Source organism: Panthera onca, chromosome A2, assembly GCF_046562875.1.
Source record: "Panthera onca isolate mPanOnc1 chromosome A2, mPanOnc1 haplotype 2, whole genome shotgun sequence".
In the NCBI taxonomy this organism is placed as follows: domain Eukaryota; kingdom Metazoa; phylum Chordata; class Mammalia; order Carnivora; family Felidae; genus Panthera; species Panthera onca.
This window is the reverse complement of record NC_138340.1, coordinates 118,925,004-118,952,792: the sequence shown is the minus strand read 5'-3', so window position 1 is coordinate 118,952,792 and position 27,789 is coordinate 118,925,004. Positions and strand designations below refer to the sequence as shown.

Sequence of the window (27,789 nt, the reverse complement as noted above, 5' to 3'; positions counted from 1 at the left end):
TTTCCACAGACCTTCTTCTGGTTCCCACGTTCACATCGTGTTTCTCCTCACACAGGCACAGCGTGATACACTCTGACCTTGCTTCTTTGTCAAAGAACCAGGTGATTCAGCCCAGTGGGCAGTAGGAGTATATTGAAAGCTGTCGCTACATTGGGACAAGTAGCAATAACTAACTATAAACAGGATTGTCTCCAAAACGCATAAATACATCCCACTGAACCCAAATAAATGTATCTTCGAACTCAGCTCAACATCCCTTTGGCCCAGTCTGCAAAGGCTGGCACCTGATAAGGAAAATTGTAGCTGAGGAGAAGTTCAAGGGGAAAGAGACATCAGCCGAAATATCTTATTTTTCCATATTTTACAAAAACGTATGACTTTTACAAAAACACATTGTCGGGGCCCCGACCGGAGCCCTGGAAGAGACCTGTGTACAAGAAGGGCCCTGGTCTTCAGTTTCATCTGCTTCTTGCTAAGTGTGTCTCTTTTAGCAATGATCGAATATAGCAGATACACAGAGAAACAGCGGGTGGGTTCCCAGTAAGGGGGAAAATCATGGTACTGTTAAAGCAACAAAGAAATCAAGATGGAATGGAGTGGGATTAGTTTTGTTGTGTTATAAAATAGGGAAGAATATCATAGTAAGTCATATCTTCAATATGGTAAGTTTAAGACGCCTGTGAAAGCTCCAAGTAGAGGTGTTAAGCAGGTAAAATTACTTAAACATGGTCTAAAATCGGAGATTCCCTGACTGACTGAAAATATTCCTCTGGTTTCTCAACCTGCACCTGGAATATCCGTTTCCGTTCCTGATCCTGTCATCAATTCCTGACTTGGCCATCTCTACCCTTTCAAAAACTTGTAGTTTTTGAACAACAGAGAACAAAAAACAAAACAAAACAAAAATTCGCAGCCTGAGATTATTGTGGTTAGAGCATGGGTAAGGAACTTGACAGAAAGCTTTAGTAAAATTGCAAAGTCCTACTTTCTGTTCTCTGTCTTAAATAATTCACAGCGCCTTCAGTGTTTTAAAAGAGTCCTGTGACACAGAGCCAGCAGGAATCTCCATTTACGGTTCTCTTTCTGCCAATTCTACTAGCTTGGAACGAAAATAAAAGAGATGATAGATAGTTTGCTTATTATCTTGGTCTTCATTTAGACCATTTTGTCTACAGTGCAAACAGAGTAATCGGAGGATGAATCAACAATGAGAACGATTGTGGCTACTGTACACGACTGTAAATTCATGCTCATTGAGGCTGACGTTGCTTGACAGACTATTTTTCATGTATATTACCTTTGCTATCTATTTGTGTCCTCGTCTATTGATAGTTAATGCGTCTTCTGTTATTGTTCCATGTAGCGATTGTGGGTATCCAGTAACAATACAATGATATAAGAAATTAAATATTAATAGGCAATTTATAAAAGGGCTGAAATTTTACATTCCAATAGATAAAATTGAAAAATGGAACATCTAAAAGGCTATAAGAATTGGAAGGCTATTTCTCACTGAATGTGTAAATCAGAAGCTCTGAATCCTTTTAGTATGGTCTAAGGATTAAAAGAAGTTAAAACCTAAATGTCTCCGACAGAAACTGGGGAGCATCACCTGGATTAAAAAAAAAAAAAACGTGAGACGGTCTTTGTTTTGCTTTGTGGAAAAAAATGATTAAATAATTGGGATAATTTCAACTTATAAGACACCAGAAAAAGTACAGTTTGGGGGGGGGGGAATCTCTATACAATCTAAACAAACAATTCTCATAGGACTCGATAATGCTCATTTTTCTTACTGTTTCTCTTCCTTTTCTTTGTTTCATTTGAGAAAGAGGTATGTATCTCATCCTAGTTTTCGGATTCATCGGAGTCACAGATCAATAGTTTTGCAATGTAAGGAGAAATCTATTGTCACAAAATTCTGGCCTCACTACATTTAAGATCCTGATCCCGCCCACAAAGCCTGTGCTCATGGAGTTGGCTCTTGTTCAGCCAGAAATATTGACTGGACCTCCTGTGTGCACGCCGGGCCAGGCAAGGTGATGAGGGACTAACCTAGGGGGCTGGTAGCAGCAAAGGAGAGAGAGTTGGATGGTATGCATTCCAGTTTCTACCGCTATGTTCAGTTTACCCCAGAACTTAGTGGCTAAAAACAACAATAATCATTTTATAACCTCTCATGGTTTCTGTGGGTCAGAATTTCGGAGAGCTCAGCTAGGCAGTCTAACTAGGTAGGGGCTATCACAGCTATAGTCGGGGGGTGGGGGGGTGGAAATCTGAACAGCTGAGGGGGGAGCCTCTGGGAGCTGGCAGAGCATCTGTCTCTTCCTGTAGTCTCAGGGCCTCTCTGTGTGGTTCCTCCACGTGTGCTGGTTTGGGCTTCCCCATAACATGAAGGTCATTTGCTAGTATGTTCCAAGGAGCAAGGTGGAAGCTGAGTCATCTTTATGGGTTAGCCTGGAAAGTCACACGGAGTCATTCTATCGGCCAAAATAGCCGCAGAAGTCTTCCTTCAAGGGGAAGAGATATAAACTCACCCCTCAACGGGAGGAATGTCAAAGAATTTGTGGATGTATTTTAAAACCACCACGGTAAGAAATTAGAAGTGACGGGGCTTAGTGACTGCAGGGATGTGGGGAAGGGATACGGAGTGGAAATTGATTCCAAAATTAATCAATTTTGGATTGATTAATTAATCAATCAATTGATTTATTAATTAAATTAATTAAATCAATTAATAATAATTAAATTATTAAATAAATAAATTATTATTATTTTATAAATAATTTAAATAAGTTAAATAAATTTAAATAAAATTTAAATAAATTATTATTAAATAAATAAAATAAATAAATTAAATTAATTAAATCAATTAATAAATAATTAATCTGGTATCTTAGTCTATTCTGGTGGCTATAACAAAAATACCATAGGCTTGGTGGTTTAAACAACAAGCATTTACATCTCACAGTTTTGGAGTCTGGGAAACCCAAGACCAAGGCATGGGCAGATTCATTGCCTGAAGAGGGCTGGTTTCCTGGTTCATAGATGGCTGTCTTCTCGCTGTGTCCTCGCATGGCTGAAGGAAGGAGAAAGCTCTCTGGGATTTCTTTTAGAAGGACACTAATCTCAATCATGAAGGCTCCACTCTCATGACCAATCACCTCCCAAAGGCCCTACCTCCTAATATCATCACATTGGAGGGTAGGATTTCAGCGTAAGAATTTGGGGGAGGGGGACACAAACATTCAATCCATAATACCTGGGTCAGTGGGACTGTTACCAATCAAGGTATGGAATTTAGGAAAAAGAACAGGTTTAATGAGAAAAAGGTAGATTGAAGATAGACACGTCTAAGCAAAGATGACCAGCAAGGCAGTTAGAAAGTTTTTTCTGGACCCCTGGAAAAAGTTGGAGCTAGAGACAGAAATCTGGAAGTGACTGGTGTCTAGGAAGGCCAGAGACTTGAATGGAATTTTCCAGGGAGAGTGGATAGGTCTAGAATAAAAGTCTGTAGGGGCACCTGGCTGGCTCAACAACTCTTGATGTTGGGGTTGTGGGTCGAGCCCCAAGCTGGATGTAGAGATTACTTAAAAAAAAAAGAATAAGTCTATAGACAAAGGAATTTAAAGTTTGAGGCCATTTGAGTGTCCCCAGCCACTAAGTAGACTGTCTATCCCAAATAGATGCAAATATGTTGGACTTCACAGGGGTTTCTTGGTAAGCGAGTGGATATTAAGTAGGGTTGGCAACTGGGGAGCTTATCATGATGATGGTGGAGTAGAATTGCCCAGGCCTGTCTGATCCCAAAGCCCATGCTCTTCCCCCCACTAGATCACCTCCCTCCTTGCTACATGTTCCCTTTCATTGGAACATTCAACAGTCTTGTCAACTGCCCACCTCCCCCACCCTCGGCTTCTTTCTCTTTTGCTAAGATCTAGACTGAGGCTGATTCTCAGCTCTGCCCATCTGACAGATGGAGACAGAGTGCTCATACATACTTATGTTTCCTAAGCCATTCCCACTGGCTTGCACTATCCTTTTTAATTCAGGTATCTACCTCTCCTCCTTCCAGAAAAAGAAAGAGAAGATTTCTAGATTCCTCTTGACTTTTATTGTTCTGTTTTCAAATGATTGGGGCTAAATCGCTTACACTCAGATTGAATTAAATTCCTCCAGACCTTCATCAAATCACTTGATATTTTCTGCCTACGACTGACCCCATGTAAAAGCCAGGTCAACTGCCCCTTGATCTCAACAGAGATTTAAAGATTAACTCGAAAACAGAGTTTCTTAAGCACAAATATGGGCTTATTTGATTCTCTTCGTAACCTTGTGAAAGAGATAACCAAAACGGGTATGAATGTTATTCCTATGTCTACGGATGAAGACTTGGAGGCTAGGATAGTTTAAGTTGCTTGCCCCAGAAAACACTGTTACCGAAGGAGGTGACCCAGATGCAAGCCCAGGTCTCCTGCTATGACACCATGACAACATGACTTCTCCTAAGCCCATTATATATGACTTCCATTATAGTGAAACATTTGGAATAATTTTTAGGTGACAGAATTGTTTACAACGGAAATAGACATCCTGAAGAATCAATATTAAATCAAGAGGGTATCAGTTGGATGGCGTTATGATCCTGGCCCCACCAAAGGCATTCATTGGCAGGGTTCTTTCTGTGTGTTTTTTAGGAACAGCACTGACACCTTTGTTACAATGATATTCTCAGGATGGCGATGTCTTGGGGGCACTTCTCTGGAATAGCACCTTATTAATCACTAATAGAGTCCTGGCTTTCATTTTAATCATGTGTCCAGACATCGAGGGGAAAGCTGCAAATTTAACCTTCCAGATTCTGCCAACTTTATATCCTGTTATTAAAATAACTCCTTTCTGGAGAGGTACCATGAAAGCAGAAAAGAGGACTCTCCTGGCTGCAAAATAAGGTGGAGGGATTTTGCCACTTTTGCCTGAGGCTTTTCCTGGCCCTCCCTCATTTAAACACACATGCTCCCTTACAACCTCCTTTGATTTACACGGCTGCCGCTCAACTGTTTTGAAAAGCTGATGTTGTGGAATCCTTAAGTCATCTGTGACCTAGGTCACTAAAGACAGGAGCAATTTAGTAAAAGTATTAATTGAAACTCTCCTGACAAGCCCTGCTCCTCCGGATAAAGTTACACATCAAACCCACACAGGCCGCTGGGCTATTCTGAGCAGTCTGAGATTTTCAATATCTCATAAACAGGCCCCTCAATCACTACAATCTAATAAGGCTATAATCATCATTGACACTATAATGATTAAAATGAATAAAACCCATTAAGAAAAGTCATGTTGAGTTATTAAAAGTTTCGCTCTGCGTGATATGTAATCTTTTATCCATTTTTTATGATGAAATCTGTAACCATCTATCCACAAAAGACCATTAATTTACTGCTCTGTGGATGTTACCATGCTCTTTAGTTTAACAGCTTATCATTGATTTCTTGAGGGAGATATTATATTTGGAGAAATACACATGGAACAAAAGCCCGAATGTTGCTGTAAATTTCCCACTGACAGGATGATCAAAGTATTTTGGCCTGGTGCGCAGCCCGGGGCCAGCAAACAAGTTTTCTAGAACAGAGAGAGCCCTCCAGCTACCAGGCAGCAGATACATGGTTTCAGGCATTGCAAATGCTTCTAAGGAAAGGTCATGTGCACAGAGGGGGGGCGAAACAATAAAATGTCCATTAACTGGAGTCTAGTTAACTGGCTTATTGGCATCTATTAGAAACAAATTGCAAACAAAACTGATCCTATTATAAACTTCTCCTCATCCCTCCATCAAGGGCAGTCTCTGATTGGCTCAGAAGCAACCCAACAAATACAACGCCCGCAGATGACTCCTTTATTTGCAAGGAGAAGATTGGGTCTTGGCCAGCAGCAGCCTACAACTCTGATCAGCAGAGAGCTACAAATTTGGGAGGGGTACATGGCCCTGCACAGCAGAAAGAACGCTGGAGAGGCAAGAATGTATTCCTGCCCACATTCTTTCACCCAGGACTTTTTTTCTCTAAGCAAACAGCAATAAAAAAATCTGAATGGAAGAATGTGTACAGAGTGCTGAGCTAAGTGGTGGGGGAGCCTGATCCTTAATGTATACTTTTGCTCACAATAAACCCTGCTCCAATATCTTTACTGCCCATCTCTTATTTAATCTTATTAACAGTCAAACCTAAAAAGATTCTGTGAAGCCAAGGAGCTTGGCTTTGAAGGCGTATTGTGTTTGAAGGCGTTCTTCATTTTTCCGGAGATGATTAAGAAATCTGTTTGCCAGCCTCTGTCTGAACAGACTTGCCAGGCTTCCCCAGCAGGTAATGACAAGGTCCCGCAAAACAAGAGGAAAATGGTTGCTTTACGTTTTATCAGATTTCCTCATTTTCCAGATTTGCTTCCCTCATTGAAATCCTGCTCGGTTGTTGTCGGGGTTTTTTTTTTTTCTTCACTTCATCTAAATTAGGTTATAAACGTCATTCCCTAACATGCCATCTCTTTTACTAAGGGAAGCCCGACTTTACTAAAATAATCAAATATTCTTTATGATCCTCCCTTTTAAAAGAAAACAGCAAATTCCATTTATAAGGTTGAAGTATAGTTCAAAGCGTGGCGAACAGACACTGATTTTTATCAATCTTGGGAGAGTTAATTTAAAATCTACACCACTCTATCATGTAAGACAAAAATGGTTGCTAGATGAAATTAAAAGCCAAATTCACCGAGAATAAAAGGGAAATCATTCTTTATATAACACATCATTAACCTGTGGAAATAACTGCTTCAGGGCATGATTGAGGCTAACAGCTTAGCAAAAATTTTTAAATGATGTAAAACTTCCCCAGATCAAAATGGCATTAGCAACTGGTAACACTATCAATCCTCACATTTCTGTATGCACACTCATCTCGACTGAAGTCAGGAAGACATTTCACTTGTCCTCAACATACTAACAATAAGTCGACGAGCTATAAACGCAGCAGTATCCAGTGCATAGACAATTAGCTTTCTCTGCTGTTCTCAAACCTTCCTCTCACCCCTAACTATATTCATGTCAACTACGGTACAAAGGGCATATGGTACTATTAGTCTATTTCTGTGTGGCAACTCTTTTTCCCCCTCCCTTTTTCGGGTGGGTCAAGATATAATGCAGTATAAATGTTCATTTGATCATGTCCAAAGGCCTTAAGAGAAACACAAAATCATTTAAACTTTCCAATAAAAAGGGACTGCTATTTAGAAGAAGATTGTGTGTGTGTGTGTGTGCGTGTGTGCATAACACAAAGTAAAATAAATAAACCAGAGTAAGGGATAAGGAAATAAGGAAGAAATCACTTCAGCACATCAAAGAAGGCTTCTTTCAGTGCATCTTCAGAGAAAGTGAAATTGACTGTTAAAATACCTATAAAAATTTTAAAGACATTCATGAATTTTAATTTATCATCATGATATTAGACATATAGGCCTTTCTAACCATGGAAGCCCTGAGAATTTTGTGACATGAAAGTTTTCCTGGTGTTAATTTGAGCCTTTAATGAATTACAACCTTTTTGAAGGGGGTTGTTTAACTGCCAAAAAAAAAAAAAGGTTGCACAGAAATGATGAAAAAACAAGACTTGCTGCAGATTTTAGTGAAGCTGCATCTCCGTAAGCAGTGGTTCTAGAATGATGAGTCAGCACTTCTGTGATTACAGGTGGAGAGAGCAATAAAATCTTGCTGAGTTTAGTTATTGAAATTATATGGTTTCATAAATAGTATAATGTTGTTCTCAGCGGGTAAATGTTATATTTTAATGCCACCCGTATTACAACACATACAAATTTTCGAGCTCAAGGTCAACAGGGCCTCCTTCAATATGAACAGATGGAGTCCAGCTCTAAAGTTGGAGAGGAATGATTCAGGCTCTCAAGTGATGAGGGTGTGGAGAGACAACTGAGATCACAATAACTTATCAGTTAGGAGAGGAAACTATTTTTCTGGTAGGCCATTGGAAACGTGTACAGGCATGAGCTAGTTAGAAGTTGTATGGGCGACCTTTGGTTTCCAGCCTTAACTGTGTTAAAACACAAGTCATGGTGCTCCTTAATCCACGTCAGATCAATACACCCTGTTTCAGCCCGGACGTTGGAGGGCGGGTGACACATTTGTACATCTTCATGACCTCCTGAACTTCTTAACTTAAGATAAAAAGTTAGGTGGGACTAATTTTGCTTGGGTTGCTCAAAAATGAGCTTTGTTTCATTGAAAAACCTATCCGCTCGCTGGAATCCTTCCAAGTGTTTTCCCTTGAGTCTCCTTGAGTCTACTGCCAAGACCGAGGCAGATCTTTTCTCTTCTTTAAATGGCATGTGTGGCTCCTCCTTAAAAATCTCTCTCATGGGGGCAGCTGGGTGGCTCAGTCAGTTGAGCCACTGACTTTGGCTCAGGTCATGATCTCACGGTGTGTGGGTTCGAGCCCCGCGTCGGGCTCTGTGCCGACAGGTCTCCCTCTGTCTCTCTCTGTCTCAGAAATAAATAAACATTAAAAAAAATGTTTAAAAAATCTCTCTCATGTATGGGCCACTTCATAGTTTATGAAGCATTCTCCCCTGCATCAAATTTTATTTAATCCTCACAGCAAACTTTGAGGCAGACAATATCTCTGTATTACAGATGATGAGAACAAGGCTGAGAAGAGCCAATTCATTACCTAAGGGCAAACTGGAAATTGCTGAGGCCAGAGAACAAATTTGGGTCTTCTGTCTCCAAATCCATTCCATTCCCTACCACTCCAAAGTTTATGTTGGGAATTATGAACACTACATGGTGTATGGTAGCCATTTTTAAGTCACAACGTGGTAGTTTATCGTTGCTAATTCTTTTATGGATTATGTTCTTTGCCCATAAAACACCACAGCAGGAAGTGTTTGAGAACTGCTGTATGCGTTGGGGCGCCTGGGTGGCTCAGTAGGTTGAGCATCCAACTCTTGATTTCGGCTCAGGTCATGATCCCAGAGTCATGGGATTGAACCTTGCATCGGGCCCTGTGCCGAGCGAGCGTGGAGCCTGTTTAAGATTCTCTCCCCCATTCTTGTACTCTCTCTCTTTCTAAAATGAAAATAAAAATAAATAAATAAATAAATAAGTAAACAATTTTTAAAAGAAAAAGAAAAGAGCTGCTGCTCTCACTCTCTTACAAACAGTATGAGAGATGGTAACAGATTTGACTGACGGTTCACCCCACGATTACCTTCTCTGCCTTTCCTGGCTGAAAGAGCCTTGATTTTGTCTGGGGACCATGCTTCCTCTATACATTTCACAGGGAAAGCCTGATTAGACCAGGCCAATCAAGGCAATACCGTCTTTCTCCAGGAATTGGTTTAAGAAAGGCCATGGCCAATGAAACCCGTGAAAAAGTCTACCAGAGGTCTCTTGGGAAGGTTTTCTTGATTAAAAAGAAGAAGAAGCGCTAAGAAACACTCCTCCACCTTTACCTTGTCACGTGACCGTGAAGTGAGCTAGCCTAAGGAAAAGGCCAGACTACTGACAATGACAGATGATAGGACCCAGCTGGGTCCTTGATAATGAGTTGATGGTGTCACCAGCTCTAGAGTCACTATGCCTCAGGACTTTTTGTTAAATCGGAAAATAAAATGCCCTTATTGTTCAAGACGGTCGACTTGGAGTTTTTCCATTACTTGCAGCCAAACATCTAACAAAATTTGTACAGGTGAATACGTTGAATACATTTCCCAATGCAAGCACGATTAAAGGTGCACTGTGACCAGTTGAATGTGTTTTATATTGTCTAACCAGTATAGGGTACTACTATGTTTGGAAAGGGCTCCAGCTTTCCTGAAAATACACTTTATTTTCCCAAATGAGAATCCTCTTCTATTTAGATCAGAAATTACCTGAAGACCCAACACAAAATCATCTCAGTATTTTAATAGTAACAGGTGATCAAACATGTGGAGATTAGAATAATGAATATGCTAGAAACCTCTTGGTTGAAAGCTTTGGATAATGCATGCAGACTTGAAAAACCATTATGATTCTCCATGTTACAATGGAGAGAATTCTTATGTTGCCAGGCCAGACTGTATCACTGCCTCTGTTAACCACGCAAAGACGTTTGTGGTAACTCACAGAGTCCCCAAAACAATGGCTAAAATGAGCCAGGCTCAAAAACAGAACCAGAATTTATAGTCATGCTGAGAAAAACGCTCTACTATGCCTTCCTTGTGAGATGTAGTAATATAAAAAGAATACAATGTAAACCATTCTTCAGGGAGAAAATAACAAAGAAGTAAAATAAAAATGGAATGGTTTCACATCTAAGACCCAAGCATCCTCTAATATGTCAAATTACTCCCAGTGAAGAACACCTTAAATCAAAAGTACTACCGACACATCTCTGGAAATTCGATTCATTTGAGGTAAAGATAATTTCCCCTACCTCCTGTGTAGCCTAGATCAATATTTCTCAGAGCCTATTAGATATTAACCGATGTGTTACCCTTCCCTCCCCCAAGAAGGAGGGTCTTGGTTGGGGTTCCCTCAGAAATAGGGCCTGAGTCAAAGATTAAAAGGCAAATGGTTTACTTAGGAAGTGGTCCCAGGAAGCACCAATAGTGGGTGGGGAAGAGAAGGAAGCCAATATGGAGTGCTTTGGTAGGTCAGTTACCGCTCCCAGCAACTGGAACCCAGCCTTCCTGGGGAACTCTGGGAGTACTGTGGACCATGCCTCCATTTTCTAAATGAGGCACAGCTGAGGAGCATATCTGCCAACTCCCCATCTATCTTTGGTTGAGCACTGCTTTGGGGGACATTAAATTCTCTTGTTCTTTCAGCTTGCCTGTTCAAAGAAGAAGGGGGGAAAAAATCCTGCAAGGCAAAGAATTACAGACCCAACTCATATTTTCATTCCAGGCTCTGTCATAAGTCATTGGCTAGCCAATGAATTATCCACTCTGAGTCAGGTGGCCACCCTTGATCTAGGTGTGCTAGGAGGCTGGGAAGGTTCACATTGCCCTTGTGAAAGATGAGCTGGGACAGCTCCTTGGGGATTTTATTTGGGAAACATGGAGAAATATAGGCAATTAGCAGCAGAGGAGACTTAAAGGGTATATAAAGAAAGAGAAGCCATGAAATCATGGTGGAATTATGACAGGGAGTCAGAGTAGGGGCCGTGTGGGGTCTTGGCAAGCTGAAGTCATAATTAAGCCAAAACCATGAGAAAGCAAAAACTATGGATTTTTTAAAGGATAAAACAGATGAAAAGAGTAAGTGCTTTGGAGCTAGTTCTAATCAGAGACAAAGAGGAACAGGTACCCAGATTGCAGAGGCACATCATTGGTGGAGCTCCAGAGTAAGGCACCAGAGACTCCCGGCCCTCGGGCCATAAGGGGCACCTTGGATCTAGAAGAGTCCTCAAGGTCCGGACTTTGTCTGGTCTCGCCCTGTTTTAGCTTCATTCTTGGAATCCCATGAAGAGCCATGCTAACCCTTAAATAAACTGCTTCCTTCTTTCTTTCTTTCTTTCTTTCTTTCTTTCTTTCTTCCTTTCTTTTTTTTTTGTTTTGTTTTGTTTTAATTTTTTAATGTTTATTTATTTTTGAAAGAGAGACAGAGAATGAATGGGGCAGGGGCAGAGAGAGAGGGAGACACAGAATCCAAAGCAGGCTCCAGGCTCTGAGCTGTCAGCACAGAGCCCGACGCGGGGCTCAAACTCACGAACTGTGAGATCATGACTTGAGCCGAAGTCGGACGCTCAACCGACTGAGCCACCCAGGTGCCTCTGGATGAACAAATTACTTAAAATCTGCGGACCTCAGTTCCCTCATTGATAAAATGAAACTAGTTAATGCCTAGTCTGCAGTATTATTTTAATGATGAAATAAAATACCTGAAACACAATAGGTTATAAATATTCATTCTCCTTCCCCTTAGAAAAGGAAAAGAAGTCTGCATTGTCTATGTCTCTCTAAATCTGGTTTATAAACTTGTAACGTAATCAGGATTGGGATGGGGTAGAATTCGGAAATTTTATTTATTACATTTTCTGTGTAGTAGACGTAAGTGCATAAAACCGGCTAGACTCACAGAATCCCTGGGTGGTAGAATCAGAGGAACTTCAGATATCATCCCCGCTCCTTATTTTTTGGGTGAATAATCCAGGACCTAGAGAGATTTTCTGATGTGTCTAGGGCACACAGCCAGTTAGCAACACCAGCAGGAGGAGGTCAACCTGGGTTGATTTCCAGACTTCCCATCCAATATTCTCCCCACCACAGCTTTTGGTTTTCTTACCCTTACATTAAGTTCTCCATTCAAAGCAAAACTCTGCCAGTGTTCGTTTTCCTTTTTGGTTTTCTCCACTGTAAATCAGGAAACACTTTTCCTAGTAGACTCACAGGCATGACTCTTGAACGTGGCATGCTCTCCCCATTCCTCAAAGTGCTCTTCTCTTCTCCCGTCTTTCTCCACGCCCCTGTCACATCTGGGTGGGGGTCCCTTCATAACTGTGCTCTGTTCTCACACCCTTCACACGGTGTTATGATTGTTGTCTCCTCCTCTTGACTATTCACTCCCTGAAGGCAGGGCTTAAATCTGGTTCATCAAGTACATTTCAGTTGGATGAATTGTTAAATGCATGTTATGGACATTGAAAGAGAAACTGTTGGAATAGGTTAAATTAATCTCAAATGTGGAGGTAAATGAGATGACCCTCAGATGTCAGTCTGATGACACCTCAGGAAATCCTTGCCGAGGATATGTAAATCAGAGGTCAATACGCTGACAACCTCTGAAGAACAATGGTCCAATCTACCCAAGGTCCCTAAAGAAGGGACAGTGTGAAAAGCCCCAGATCTATCAGTGAGGTGATGTGGAGAGTCATTTCCCTGTTCTCTGTGTCACCCTCCCCATCTGTATGGGGCAATGGGAGGTTACCTTAGATTATTTTTAAGGTCATTTTTAGCTCTAAAACGGATCTTCTAAGTATACTTAATTAAATATAACCCCGCTAAAGGTTATGAAATTTCATTGTTGCTCTCAGACCAGATGTCAAAGAATTTACCTAGATTAACACACAGCATGCTTCATAATAGCCTCTACTCTGAAGTTAGAAGCACCAGTTAGGAAAACAGAAATCTTCTGAAATCTTAGAACAAAATACATATCATTTACCCTTCTCTTTTTAGAATCATTATTTCGATTTAAAAACATATAAACATAAATGGCCTTTCTATCAATTCATTCATTTACTGTATTAAAGTTTCCTCTGTTAACAGTTTGGCATTTGATTCTCCAAGAAAGCCAAGAAGGAGTTTGTATGTGGCCAATGATACTAACACGTCCCTGTATTAAGAAAAAAAAGAAAAAAGAAAAAAGATTCCCTAGTGTGCAGAACCCAGGTTTCATTTGTCTTTCTAACATGAATTTTTGTGACTCTTTTAAGAATGGAAAGAGAAGGGGGCAGCTGGGTGGCTCAGTTGGTTAAGTGTCTGACTTCACTCAGGTCATGATCTCACAGTTCATGAGTTTGAGCCCCGCGTCAGGCTCTGTGCTGACAACTCGGAGCCTGGAGCCTGCTTCGGATTCTGTGTCTCCCTCTCTCTCTGCCCCTCACCCGCTCACACTTTGTCTCTCTCTCTCAAAAATAAATAAACATTAAAAAAAATTTAAAAAAACAGACTGGAAAGAGAAGGCTAACTATAATCAACCACCATTTTGGTTTCAAAAATTTGAAACAAAATCATGTGCAAAAAAGCATGGCGATTTATAGCCTGATGATTCCTGCTCCAAGGAGGAATAGAGAATTCTCTTTCTAAAGTGGTTAGCCAATAATCCCACCAACAAGAGAGCTGTATGTAAATATATCTTGGAAGCTGCCTTCTCACCATATACATAAGTATATGAACTCAGTTATGCAAAATGCCTTTAAATTTCCCTTTATTATTTTCAAGAGTGATCCTAAATTGGGTAGGGAGTAAGAATCAAAAGGTGGAAATTCTTTAAGCATATATATTTAATAGGTGAAGCCTTAGAATATCAAGCAGTTTGAGAAATAGGAGCTTTTCTAGAAGCTATTGAACCATGAGGCAGTTAATGAGTGAAGAAATGTCATTGGAATTGAGCAAAAAATATTGTGTAATAAGATCTCCATTTCTCTAGGGCAGAGCTAATGAATTAATTAAACTAAAACTCAGGAAAGATCTGCTTAACACAGGTATAGCTACTGATAGTCCCTTGGTAGTTTTTGAAAACCGGGAACTGTCCTCCATAATAATATTAAAAGGTGATCTAAGCCTGATGACTCAGATCTAGTGGAAGCTAAACCAGAAAACTTGTGTGAGATGAATAAAGGCATTGACAATTTCAGCATGTGTGCATTTTGCCAATTTGTATATTGAACGTCCTATGTAATCTTTACTATTATTTCATATACATCCTATATCGAATTGAAAATTGAACTGAAGGGACACCTGGGTGGCTCAGTCAGCTGAGCGTCTGATTTCAGCCCAGGTCATGATCTCACAGGTCGCGGGTTCAAGCCCTGCGTAGGGCTCTGTGCCGACAGCTCAGAGCCTGGAGCCTGCTTCACATTCCATGTTTCCTTCTCTCTCTGCCCCTCCCCTGCTTGTGCTCTCTATTGCTCTTTCTCAAAAACAAATAAATATTAAAACAAACTTAAAAAAAGAAAATTGAACTGAAAAAGATTCCTTATATTTGCCGTGTGTGTGTGTGTGTGTGTGTGTGTGTGAGAGAGAGAGAGAGAGAGAGAGAGAATGGAAAGATGAAAAAAGGACAAGCATTTACTTGAAAACTTACACCTAAGCTATTATGAATTTAAAAGAATTTTTAGAAATCCACAATCTTGAGCAAAAGAAGTCAAACACAAAAGATATCCTAATATTCCATTTATACGAAGCGCTATAACAGGGCAAACGAATCCATGTTGTTAGAAGTTAGGATTGTGGGGGGCGCCTGGGTGGCTCAGTTGGTTGAACTTCGGACTTCGACTTCGGCTCAGGTCGTGATCTCACAGTTCATGGGTTCAAGCCCTGCATCAGGCTCTGTGCTGAACGCCTGCTCAGAGCCTGGAGCCTCCTTCAAATTCTGTGTCTCCTTCTCTCTCTGCCCCTCTTCCCCTCACACCCTGTCTCACTCTGTCTCTCAAAAATAAATAAATGTAAAAAATAAAAAAACTTTCAAAAATAAATAAACAGTAAAGAAATTTAAAAAAAAAAAAGGAAGTTAGGACAGCGGTCACAGTGTGGAGGGAGTGATGAGTGGGAGGAAGGCAGCACTGGGGACCTCCAGGATGCTCTCTATTATCTTCTGAACGTGCTGGCTACATAAGGATGTTCAGTTTGGAAAAGTTCATCAAGGTATACACTTGGGACATGTGTACGTCTCCCTCCGTTGGGCCAGAAGCAGATGCTGAGACATGGAGGAGTGTGCAAAAAGTTTCTTGCAAGAGCAACATTTGTGAGAGGTGAGGGGGAGAAGCAGGGCTGGGCAGGGAGAGCTCTCAGACCTCCCGCAGAGCCCACAAAAATCCTGTCCACTCATCTGGAGCGCCACAGCGGACGCCACTCATGGCAGGGAGCTCCCTGGCAGGAATGACGAGGCCTTTGTAAGAAGTCTTGCTCAGTCACTGGCTGGGGTGGGGCCCCCTTGGGAAGAGCGTGACTTCAGCTCAAAAGCAGACCTGAAGGTGTTAAGAGTCACAGGCTGTCGGCTAACCATACTCCCGGCAACTGGGAAAGGAGTTTTTTCTTTACAACAGTTTTTCTGGGGGGACGCCTGGGTGGCTCAGTCAATTAAGCCTCCGACATCAGCTCACGTCATGATCTCATGGTTGGTGAGTTCGAGGCCCGCATCGGGCTCTGTGCTGACAGCTCAGAGTCTGGAGCCTGCTTTCAGATTCTGTGTCTCTCTCTCTCTCTCTCTGCACCCCCCCCCCCCCACCTCCCTGCTTGCGCTTTGACTCTCTCTCTCTCACACACACACACAGATAAGTGAGTATTACAAAATTTTTTTTTTGGGGGGGGCGCCTGGATGGCTCAGTCAATTAAGCCTCCGACATCAGCTCAGGTCATGATCTCACGGTTGGTGAGTTCGAGCCCCGCGTCGGGCTCTGTGTTGACAGCTCAAGAGCCTGGAGCCTGCTCCAGATTCTGTGTCTCCCTCGCTCTCTCTCTACCCCCACCCCTGCTCATGCTCTGTCTCTTTCTCTCTCAAAAATAAATAAATGCCAAAAAAAAATTTTTTTTAAGTTTTTTTAAAGTTTTTATTTTAATCACCCAGTGCTCATCAGGACAAGTGCACTCCTTAATCCTCATGACCTATTTCACCCATCCCCCCACCGACCTCCCCTCTGGTAACGGTCAGTTGAAATGATTCTTTTTTTTTTTTTTAAACTTTGTTTTTTTTAATGTTTATTTATTTTTGAAGGAGAGACAGAGCGTGAACAGGGGAGGGTCAGAGAGAGGAGACACAGAATCTGAAGCAGGCTCCAGGCTCCAAGCTGTCAGCACAGAGCCGGATGCGGGGCTCGAACTCAAGAGCCGTGAGATCATGACCTGAGCAGAAGTCAGATGTCCAACCGACTGAGCCACCCAGGCGCCCCGAAATGATTCTTTCTTAAAGGAGGTTTAGTGCAAGGGGTGGATTGTGGATATATATTAACTATGAATAATGTGATATATAGATATGTTATTACATTTCAATAAAAAGGCTTTTCAAAAAAAAAAAGAATGTACCATCCACCGTAAGTGTTCTCAAAGTCTAATCACACAGAATCCCGGTGTTACACAAGTTACATCAAAGTTCTCCACCAAGGAAAATTCAAAAGATTATGACTTTTTCCACTTTCACAGAACAAAAACAGCGCGTCCATTTTTCTTATTTTTAAGTTTTTATCTCCAACCCTTCCTAAATCTTCGACACACGCTACCACATGTCTGTACAAGAATCCAAATGAGGTGGCATCTGAGTTATCACAAAATTATACATTTCAGGAGTTCATGACATTTAATAAAGAGTACTCTGACATCCGGGTATCCCACCCTAAGCTCGAAGACCAACAAAACTACTTGGAAACAATGGACGTTGTAACTATAAGGAACCCACAAAGCCTCGATACCTTGACTACCTGCCACTGGGGAGCAAATGATCCAACTTCAAAGGTCACAAGCAGTCGTAGTGCTGTCTTATGGCTCCCCGTGTCTCCTGGACACTGTATTGTGGTCCCTCATCTTACAGAACTTGGAGAATAAGTTCTTTACTTATTCCCTTTAGCCCAGTTTGAATTGTACCTGCAAGCTTCGTCTCTGTTTCTGCCCACATGGGCGTCATCAGTCTGCCTATATGGGTACCAGAGACACCCCAGGCCTAGATCTTAATCATGGTTTCTGTATTCCAGCACACGCACACGCACGCGCGCACACACACACACACACACACACGCACGCACGCGCATTTTTCCAACCACCTTTTCTGTACCTTCCCTCTCATAACCTCTTACCCTCACATCATGCTCTCTGCCTAACCCGACCTGGCCTGTTTCCCAGACCAGACGCCTCTAGGCTTGTCCTGCCTTGTAGCCACTCTAGTGCTAAAATACGTTAGGCATAAGAGCATTTTTAGAGGTTCCGAATAAAAGCCGTGTATGTGTAGCAGGGCACATTTGTATAAAGTCTTCTGATGACAGGATGGGATAGCAATCATCTGAGAATCAATCATATCGTTAGAAATACTTTCAAGTACAATGAAGAGTATTAATAGTCATTTACCTGTGAGGTCACTGTATCCTAAGCCCATAAGATTTCAGTGCTAAAAAACTCCGGTAAACATCTTCGTAAATGACCAATAGCAGGAGACATTTATTATTGTGGCTATACAAAAGCCATCTCTTTTGTTTGGATAGAGTATCCCTGTTTCCTTATGGAGCCTTACCTTCCTGTCACAGTAGGCAGCTGTTTGTTTTATTTTAGAATGAGAGAGGGCATGCATATGAGTGGGGAAGGGGCAGAGAGAGAGAGAAAGAGGGAGAGTCTCAAGCAGGCTCCATACTCAGCATGGAGCCTGATGTGGGCCTCCTTCCCATGATCTGAGCTGAAATCAAGAGTCAGACACTCAACTGACAGAGCCACCCACGCGTCCCAGGAGACAGCTTTGATTAGGACTGTCAACCGAGGCACGCTATGTTCCCAAACCAAGAGAAGAACATGTAGTTCAAGCTGGGCCAATCAGGATCCAGGGATTTTCCACCTTTAGTAGATGGACATAAGAATAGGAAAATAAAACAGCTGGAGGTCTTCTGTTACAGAATGGTATCCTGACAGAACGGTCAAAGAGTAACAGCATATTCGCCCTCAGGAGCTACTGTTCTCTCCTGATCTAGTTTTTCAAGGAAAAGAACAATCCTCAGTGAAAACATTTCAATGAACTCCACCACTGGACAGGAAGGGTGAGAGAACTATAAAGAAATGGTCTCCATTAGGATCAGGCACAGCGTGAATTTATTGATTCAACAAATATTTATTAAATTTACTGAGACTTATCCTCTGGCCACGATAGAGGAACAGGGACCCAATTTGCCCTCTGCCTGAGACAAACAAACAAAAATGCAAAATACAGTTTCCAAGACATTGAACATAAGACGATGAAGAGCTGTGGTCCCTGGAAGAAGGGAAACATACAAGGTGAGCCCTGCAATTACTTCGGTCTCCTACCTGGAGAGCTTCCAGGCTGTGGCATAGGGAGGGGGAAACCAGGAAAAGACCCGTGCTGGGGAAGGCAGGGAACACAGGCAGGCCAACGCAGCTGGGACACACAGGACAGAGCATCCGGGAGGAGAAAACTGCACAGGGGACTTCACAGATTCGCAGAGTAGTTGTCCTGAGTCTTCAGCTAAGTGCTGATAGTGTCTGTGGATGAGGAAGCCAACTGAGCCTGGGAAAAGAAACACCTGGAAGGACTAGAGGAAACATCTCTAGGAATTGTTCAGGGCCAGGAAGAGTTCCTCTTCCCACCAGCCAGAGTGGAAAACCTCACAATTCATGGGGCATTTAGTAGAGGAGTCCCTGAAGGAGGGAGTGGGACAGAAAAAAATATTTGAAGAAATGATGGATGAAATATTTCTAAATGTCATCACCCATAAGTCAAAGATGCTCCACACCAAGCCCAACAAACTCAAAAACTATTTCAAAGTGTGCAATAATCGAATTATTTTAAAACAGCGATAAAGAGAAAAATCTTAAGATCATACAGAGAATATGGTAAATATAAAAAATTTTTATTAAGAACACAGGTATGTTCCAGTGCTTAAGGCATCCTTCCTTCCTTCCTTCCATTTTTCCTACCTTCCTTCTTCCCTCTCTCTCTTCCTTTCCTCCTTCCCCGCCCCCCCCCCACCCCACCCATTTCTTTCTTTCTTCTTTTGAGAATATAAGTCTAAGAGAAATTACATACATTTTCACTTTGAACCTCTGGTTCTTTGGATTCCAAGGACACATGATAGAAAAAATTTTTTTTCATTAATCAGACACTCTTTACCTTGACGGAACTTATGGTCTCGAAATTTTTATAAAATACTCCATGTTCAAGCTTTCAGACTTCCACTTTTTTTTTCTTGAGGATGCCTATTGCCAAGTACTCCTAAACAAATGACAAAGATGAGCACATAAAGTCATGTACAGATAAAATGCCACAAGTGAAAAATAAATTTTTCATCATTACAAACATGATCTGAAGGGAAAGAAACTCTGAAGCTGACTATATTCGGCGATTATACTCACAGAGAGGAGGAGAAGGGAGGAGTGAGAGTGAGGAGAAGGAAGATTTCCAACGTCAAGGCTTTTGACGTTTTTAAAAATATAAAATCTAACATTTGTGAGTGAGGGTGTGGGCAGGGGCAGGCAGATTTTAAAGGTGAATCTGCTGTCATCATCCACTTCACAAAATATATCCAAAGATTGCTTTAGGCCAGATATACTGAATTGCTTATGCAAAGCCCTGTAACGATGTCAGAAATGTTCCATTTGGACGTTCAACATAGAATGTGCTGCGTGTTGTAGAGGATTTGAGGCAAGCTACTCGGTATGTGTTTGGATTACGTCAGCGCAAAGCCTCGACGCCATCTTTTCCCGTAGCCTCTCTGTGTCTCTTTCCTTTTCACCTGTTCCTTTCCTTTGCAATTACTGTGGCCATCCCTTGAAAAAGAAAGAACAAAGCGTGAACGTAAGGAGACTTTCTGTTCTCTTTGGTTGTGCTACAACTCATATCCTTCAAGTGACCACTGGAGACTTTGCTGCCATATATTTAAATCACCCTAGGCCTTAGCTAGGGACGGATTTATCATGAAACTTTTATAATAGAGAGGGCCACAAGGAACAGAGTGCTTTTAAATGTCTCCTTTCCTGCAGGCAGGCGACAATTTCACTCTGTGGTGAGTGCCTGCTGCTTTACTATTACACTCAGAGATTTTTATTGTGAGAGGAAAATATTATGGATGAACATAAAGTTTTAGTATTTGGGATGGTTGGATTGCACACCAGGTAGTAAGATCGCTTTTTTTTTTTTTCTATCTTTAATTTATTTTAAGATCAGTTATATTTAATGTTTCTGTTTCTAGCTCGTTCCCAGGCCAAGTGAAAAAGAGAGTTGTAGGAAACCTTGGGTAGTTTGAGTTCAAAGGAATTGTTTAGCCCAGACTTCCATCCAGAATATAAGTCCACTCCATTGCATTCCTAATAACACCAACCTTCTCAAGAACGGGGATAGTATTTGGGGTTTATGTGAAAAGATAATCCAGAATCTGTTGAGAAGGAAGGGCTCTGCCAAGTAACAAAAGAAGAGGATCACAACATAATGACTGGCAAGCACGTGACCGCTGCAAAGCGTTGTGCAGGCTGTGCACTGCATAAATCACAAACTACAATGACTGATGTCCCCTAGAATGCACAGTATACAACCTGAACAAATTACATGGCCGCTCTAAGCAAGAGCAAAGCGGAAATTTAAAACACACCAATAGGACTGCGCATGAGATTAGGAACTCAAGCAAAGAGCCTGAGTAAAAGAGTCAAAGCCAAGAATAAATTTCAGATTTGGATGATGTGTGTAGATATTCACAACAGAGGCATAATAAGTCTTTGCCTCATTCTAGTCTGTCATGGCTTTTCATGTATTTACCTTAGTATAGTTTCCATGATCCTCATTACCCAACCCAGACGTGTGATCCTTATGACCATCCTATTTTCCTTTTGTTCCCTCTCATGTTCTCTCTTCTTTCAACTCCCCACTGTGCTGACTCTACCCACAGAACCCCATCCTTTGGGACTCCGGTATGAATATATAACCTTAAAGATGGGCATGCCAAAAAAAAAAAAAGTCAAATAATTCTGCTTCTAGGAATTTTCTTACAGGAAATAGTCTTTAGTAGTACTAATAAGGCTGACAATCTAAAACAACATAAATGTCCAACTACAGCAAATAATTTAAATAAACTGTTATTGTTGTACAATGGAGTACTAGGCAGTCACTTAAAATTATTTTGTAAGGGACACCTGGCTAGCTCAGGTGAAAGAGCATGTGGCTCTTGATCTCAGGGTTGTGAGTTCAAGCCTCACATTGAATGTAGAGATTATTTAAAAATAAATAAGATCTTTACAATAAAATAAAGTGATTTTGTGGAAAAAAATCTTAATGATGTAGAAAGATGCTTACGATGTGAGAGTGAGTTTAAAAATAAGATTACACGGGGGCCTGGGTGGCTCAGTCGGTTGAGCATCCGACTTCAGCTCAGGTCATGATCTCGAGTTCATGGGTTCGAGCCCCATGTCAGGCTCTGTGCTGACAGCTCAGAGCCTGGAGCCTGCTTCGGATTCTGTGTCTCCCTCTCTCTCTGCTCCTCCCCTGCTCATGCTCCGTCTCTTTCCGTCTCTCAAATATAAAATAAAACATTAAAAAAATTTTTTTAAATAATATTACAATACTGTATGACTGTAGCCATTTTTAAAAACCCTATCTAAGTGTAAGACAAAAGGCTTGAACAATATACATGAAAATGTAAGCACGTTCTGCGTGGTACAATTAATTTTAATAATATTTATTGTGAAATTGTTTTTTCCCAATTGCAAAAGTAACATAGTTCTCATTGTACAAAAATAGGAAGAAAAGAGAAGCCTGAAGAAAAATATTTTATTTACTTATGATCCTAAAATCCAGAAAAAATAACTATTAATATTTTGGAGTATATTTTTCTGAGCTCTTTTAAAATTGAAAATAACTTTTTTCTTATTATAAAATAATACAGGGGCCCCTGGATGGCTCAGTCGGTTAAGTGTCCAACTTTGGCTCAGGTCATGATCTCACTGTTCCTGAGTTTGAGCCCTGCATCGGGCTCTGTGCTGACAGCTCAGAGCCTGGAGCCTATTTCTGTGACTACTTCTCTTTCTCTGCTCCTCCCCCACTCACACTCCGTCTCTGTCTCTCTCTTTCAAGAGTAAATAAAAATAAAATAAAATAAAATAAAATAATCCATATTCTCTCTTTTTTTTTTTTTTTTTTTTTTGTAGCACGTTGGAAGAGGCCAACTGCTTCAGGATGAAACTGAACATCTCTTTCCCAGCTACTGGCTGCAAGGAACTCACTGAAGTGGACAATGACCATAAACTTCCTACCCTTTATGAGAAGTATATAGGCACAAAAGTGGCTGCCGATGCTCTGGGTGAAGAATGGACCATTTGGTCATATGGTCCAAATCACCGAAGGAATGACAACCAAGGCTTCCCCATGAAGCAGGTGTCTTGACCCATGGCCATGTCCACCTGCTGCTGAGTAAGGGGCATTCCTCTTATAGACTAATGAGGACTTGAAAAAGAAAACACAGATCTGTTTGGGGTTACATTGGGGATGCCAAGCTGAGTGTTCTCAGCTTGGTCATTGAAAAGAAAGGAAATAAGGATATTCCTGGACTCACTGATATTACCTTGATATTACCTGATATTACTCACGATGTACCTTGTTGTCTGTGGTCCAGAATCCACAGACTTTCAGTCTCTTTAAAGAAGATGATGTCTGCCAGGATGTTGTAAGAAAGTTTCTACACAAGGAAAGTAAGAAATCTAGAACAAAGCACCCAAGATTCAGCATCTTGTTACTCTACATGCCTTGCAACATAAACATGGGTATACTGCTCTGGAGAAACAGCATACTCAGAAAAATAAGGAAAAGGTTGCAGAATATGCTAACCTTTTGGCCAAGAGAAGGAAGGAGGCCAAAGAAAAAAGCCAGGAACAGATTGCCAAGAGACAGGGGCTGTCCTCTCTGAAGCTTCTACTTTTTTTTTTTTTTTTAATTTTTAATGTTTATTTATTTTTGAGACAGAGGGAGACAGAGCATGAGTGGGGGAGGGGCAGAGAGAGAGGGAGACACAGAATCCCAAACAGGCTCCAGGCTCTGAGCTGTCAGCACAGAGCCCAATGCGGGGCTCGAACCCACGAACCACGAGATCATGACCTGAGCCAAAGTCAGACGCTCAACCGACTGAGCCACCCAGGTGCCCAGAAGCTTCTACTTCTTTTTTTTTTTTAATTTTTTTTTTAATGTTTATTTATTTTTGAGACAGAGAGAGACAGAGCATGAATGGGGGAGGGTCAGAGAGAGGGAGACACAGAATCTGAAACAGGCTCCAGGCTCTGAGCTGTCAGCACAGAGCCCGACGCGGGGCTCGAACTCACGGACCGCGAGATCATGACCTGAGCCGAAGTTGGCCGCTTAACCGACTAAGCCACCCAGGCGCCCCGTGAAGCTTCTACTTCTAAGTTGAGTCCAGTCAAAGCTGAGATTTTCTAAGAATAACAAATAAATAAGAATCAGACATTAAAAAAAAAAACATATTCAGTGTTGAAAACTTGAAAATACAGGTGAGCAAAAAGGAAAACATTTATTGAATTTTTATTTTTTCTTTTATTTTTATATTATAAATTTTCGATAACAAATATACATTACTTCTTAAGGAAAAAAAGTATTGATCATGCTTCTCATCTTTCCTCAGCTTCACCTGAGTCACAGGTTTTCAAGAAAGAAAATCAGTTGGTGTTAATGGCTGAAAACAGCTTGGTCTGAAAACCTCATCCATTTCAGCTGAGGCTTTCTGTAACTTCTATTTTATCCTAGGACAGGCAATAGCATGAAGTCTACAGAGGCACAAAAGCCACGGTGAAGAAGGAGAACTCCGAGGTCAAGTAGGACCAAAGATCCCAGAAACCACACTGCTGCAAGCTAGTCTTGGAGCAGAGCTTACAAGGGGTGAATTGAGATGGGAGTTGAACTCTCTGGTGCCAGGATGAGTGCTAGTCATGCTTGCCAAAGATGTTGCCCTCTACCACAGAAATAAACGAGGCAAAACTTCAAATATGGCTGCCTGGTCCAGGTTGGTAAGGGAAGGCTCCAATCTCTGATTAGAGAACAGAATGAGCCCCATTTACAGGGAATCTGGGGTTCCATACAAAGTAACTAAGTGGGGCAGAGCACAATGAACCAGAACCTCATCACACGGGTTGGGAAGGCATGGGAGTGGTGTGTGGGTTACACTGGTACCCAGAGCTTGCCCTGGACCACTGGATACGGGACTTGGTTGGCTATGAAGACAATTATCCAATCATTAATTAATTCAATAAGTATTTATTGAGCTTCTAACAAGTATCAGGCTCTGTGCTAGGCGTCAAGGACACACAGTGAAAATGCACAAGTATAAAAGAGGAAGATAGATATGAAGCCAACGTGGGACGTGGGAATCGCACAAATAAACACAGAAACGGAGCACAGCAATTGCTCCAAACGTGAATCACGATGCTCTAGAGTATACCAAGGGTATAAATTTTAGATTGGGAAGGGGTCACCAAGAAAGACTTTCTTAAAAAGTGATATTTAAGCTAAGACTCAAAGCCTGAGCAGGAGTTAGGCTGGTAAAGATTGGAAGGCAGCTATGCTCACCACTATACCACCAACGCTTCGCGAGTAGAGATTGGAAGGGAAAGCATGCCACACAGAAAAAGCAGCTTGGGTGAGAAGTCTTAGGACATGCATGGTAAGCAAGAACATACACAAGAGCCCCCAAACCAGCTAAGGATGGTTATACCAACCACCCAACCCTGGCTTACAGAAACCAGAGTTAGCTCCAAACCCCACTGGAGAGTAGGGGCTGTGACCTGAAGGGTAGGTTTTAGCCTGGTTACATTAATGGCTCCAGCCATGAGGAGCTGAGGTCAGAGGCACATTATGACTTTTGTGGACCCCATGCACTTTTGCTTTGTGGGCTGTCCTTCCATTAAAAATATATATTAAAAATTCTATTTTATGAATGAATTAGTATAAAGATGAATACAATCCATGCTGGAATATATTCACTTTTTTCTTCTGATTAAAAAAAAAATTTTAAACATTTTTGTGGGCCTCTAAAAGTACCACGGGCCCTAGGCACTGTGCCTGCTATACTTACTGGATAAATTGGTCCTGGCTAAGGAAGGTGGAGGTAAAAGAAACAAGATGGACCTGACCCATCAACCCAAAGAAGTAAATATAATGAAATTTCTAGAAGCTCTCCAAGGATGTTGGGAGATACTGGGAGGTTCTTAGAAGTCTTCGTTTGACCTTCATTTGACAAATAACAAATAATCTTATCACATATTAGTGATATCCACTTACACTTCTGTAGTGCTTTTTGCATTTGTAAAATATGTCTTCCCTCGACCTTTCATTTGAGTAAGTACGGTATGGATTATTTACCTACTCACTGGGCCAGACAAGGTTAAAGCAAGTGGTCAGTTACCTACGTCTCCCTGGGAGTCAAAGTGGTATCTGGCAAGACTGTAGGCTTTGAAGTCAAGTTAGATCTGGCTTTACTATTCTTCATCTACCAAGTCATGGTTGTGTGACCTTGGGCAAGTTGCTTAACCTCGCTGAACCTCAATTTCCTCCACTTAAGGAAGAATATTCACAATCACCTCAAAATATCATTGTAGGGCTTACATGAAATAAGAGACCTCAGGCATCACTACAAATCAAAAATAGTTTAGGAATGTTTTATGGCTATTTGTTAAAGCTTCCTGAAGAAGGTTGGAACTTAGGATACTATCAAAACCACAGTATCTCTTGCTTACAGGGAGCAGCTAGATAGGGTGCATGTGTGTGTGCACATGCACCTGTACACATATAAGTTTTAGAGGAAAGACAAATAAAGAAGAGGAATAAAGCTGGAATTGAAAATCTGTGTCAGCCAGTGTCCCTGTGAGACCTGAGGTATAGACAGTTGGGGACTGGCTGCATGAGCTGACCCCCTCAAGTGCTGGCCAGATTGGAAATGGGTTTGGATTTCTTATAATCTTTGGAGGCTTTCGATGGTTGCAGATGAAAATGACTTCTGAACTTCTCCAAGTAGATTTCATGAAGTATATCTGGTAAATTACCAATAAAAGTTAACTGAGTTCATCTCACGTCGGGATACCGTTAAAGCTGCTGTCATAAAACTCTCCTGATGAAAGAGTTTCTTATTGATTGCAATCATTATTGTCTCAGCCCGCCCAGCAAAAAGCAAATATGCATTACACCCCTTGAGAAAACACATTTCAGAACCACACCAATTTTATGAGAAAAGCCTAAGAGATGAAAGCATTTATTCAAAGTCCCATTGTGATTTTTCAGAAGGCCTATATCAACCAAGAAGGTCTCTATAATCCAGAAAATTCCAGAGCAGCATGCTGCTGTGGTGCATGCCTAGCCCAATCCATGTGGTCTGACTAGAAAGATATTCCCAAATTCAAGCAGACTAATTTGCTATTTTATACTATATTAACATTTCACATCTGTTAATTCAGCACAGCAACTATTGATCTGAAAATAAAATCAGTTCTTGCTTTCATATAACAAAGAAGAATTGGCAGTTTATAATGAAGGAAATGCTTATACTTGATTGCATAATAGAAATCATTATGTTTCCATATTACAAAGGTACCTAATTAGCAAAGATTTTCATTTTCCCCTGATTGGGGTGGGTGGGCCATCACTATTGTAAGCACATAAGCTGTCCCTTAGGTGCATCAAAATTTGCATCTTGCAAATTCCTTTTGAGACAAGGCCTTAGAATGAAACAAAATATAGATTTGGTATGAGGTTTTGAAGAAGAGAGGGTACAGCAATCTATTAAGTGACAATTGTGTTCCTCAGAAATCAACCAGGGAATTCTTCAGTTTCCCTGGATCTTCTCGACAATTTTTTACTCTGTCTGCATAAGAACATTCTTTAAATAATAAATAAGATGTTTTATATTTACTGTTCCGGAAGTCTTTACAGATCATCAAAAATTTAAGGTATACTATATATAATCCCAGAAGTTATGGTATAATTCAATTTGGAAATTAAATAATTTTTTAAATAAATAATAACATCCAGTTCTCATGCAGGTGTGGAAAAATTGGTACTCTCATGCATTGCTGGTTGCATGGCACCACCCATATGGAAAACAACACAATAATGTGTATCATTAACTGTACAAATGTTTAATATTCCTTGACTCAATGATCTGCCTTCTGGAACTCAATTCTATTACATCAGCCCCAAACAGGGCATAGGTGAAGATGGCCTGTGATATATCATTTACAGAGGTAAAAACTAAAAGTGGCCTAAGTGTAAATAATTAAAGCACAGGAAAAAATTCAGATGGTTTACCTGGCAACACTTGAGAGTTG

At 41.1% G+C, this 27,789-nt stretch overlaps 1 pseudogene; it reads left to right on the top strand.

Annotated features, from left to right (window-relative positions):
- Window positions 1–22,645: 22,645 nt before the first annotated feature.
- LOC132676783 (small ribosomal subunit protein eS6 pseudogene) lies at window positions 22,646–26,822 on the top strand (annotated as a pseudogene).
- The last annotated feature ends 967 nt before the right edge of the window (window positions 26,823–27,789 follow it).